Genomic DNA, 1,615 nt, shown 5'->3' with positions numbered 1-1,615 from the left:
GCCGGCGGAAGTAATGTGAAGCTGGAGAACTCAACAACGTAAAATTTACAATTTGGAGAGGAATATCGGCTCTAGCAGCATGAAACCATCTGCAAATACTGATTTTGGATGAAAAGAACTCCTTACATTCACATTTGGCTTTCCTTTTTTGTGCAAGGACTCCAGGAGTCATTTTTTTTTTACAAAGTGGAGAGAGGGAGGAAGTGACACAGATTCTCCAACTTCCTGTTCCTGTCCAGCAGGCTCCTCCCAGTGCTTTGTCCATCTCCTGCTCATTCTGCCTTTGGATTTGGAGCTGGAAAGATCTCTCTTTTTGTCTGCTGCATCATTGCAATTGGATTTCAGGATATTTGGAATAGGATATTTTACAAGTAAGTGGTTGTTGTGTTTGATTGTGGGCATTGCAGTTGTTGTGTAACTACAATTTATTTTTGATAATTAATTATCATCATTCCTTTTTTTTTTTTTTAATTTATTTTAATTTTGTGGGTTGTAGTAGTAGGCCCGAGCTAGCCATGGGCATGGCCTCATGGGTGTGTGTGTGCATGATGAAGCAACTGTTCCTTTTGTTTTTTGAATATATTTCATTTTCAATCACATTTAGGGCATGGATGGCATTGGATTGAGTTGGGGAAGTGTGTTTTTTGGGGTGGCCTTGCTGATGTTGTTGGGCCTGGACATGTGGCTGGTGGCCATTTTGAGGCCTAGGCCTGCAAGCTTGCCTGGCCTTGTCTGCCAGCAGGCCTGCTTTCATCCACTGCTACCAGAGCAGGTAGCCACAGCTTTAGTAATCTACTGTTTTCTGTGTGCTCTGTTGAATTTAGACATCATTTTGGGCATGGATGCCATTGGATTGAGTTGGGGAAGTGTGTATTTTGGGGTGGCCTTGCTGATGTTGTTGGGGCTCTCCATGTGGCTGGTGGCCATTTTGAGGCCTAGGCCTGCAAGCTTGCCTGGCCTTGTCTGCCAACAGGCCTGCTTTCATCCACTGCTACCAGAGCAGGTAGCCACAGCTTTAGTAATCTACTGTTTTCTGTGTGTTCTGTTGATTTTAGACATCATTTTGGGCATGGATGGCATTGGATTGAGTTGGGGAAGTGTGTATTTTGGGGTGGCCTTGCTGATGTTGTTGGGGCTCGCCATGTGGCTGGTGGCCATTTTGAGGCCTAGGCCTGCAAGCTTGCCTGGCCTTGTCTGCCAGCAGGCCTGCTTTCATCCACTGCTACCAGAGCAGGTAGCCACAGCTTTAGTAATCTACTGTTTTCTGTGTGTTCTGTTGATTTTAGACATCATTTTGGGCATGGATGGCATTGGATTGAGTTGGGGAAGTGTGTATTTTGGGGTGGCCTTGCTGATGTTGTTGGGGCTCGCCATGTGGCTGGTGGCCATTTTGAGGCCTAGGCCTGCAAGCTTGCCTGGCCTTGTCTGCCAGCAGGCCTGCTTTCATCCACTGCTACCAGAGCAGGTAGCCACAGCTTTAGTAATCTACTGTTTTCTGTGTGTTCTGTTGATTTTAGACATCATTTTGGGCATGGATGGCATTGGATTGAGTTGGGGAAGTGTGTATTTTGGGGTGGCCTTGCTGATGTTGTTGGGGCTCGCCATGTGGCTGGTG

The sequence above is a fragment of the Triturus cristatus genome, chromosome 2_1, assembly GCF_964204655.1.
Source record: "Triturus cristatus chromosome 2_1, aTriCri1.1, whole genome shotgun sequence".
NCBI lineage: Eukaryota > Metazoa > Chordata > Amphibia > Caudata > Salamandridae > Triturus > Triturus cristatus.
Note: the sequence above shows the minus strand (reverse complement) of the source record.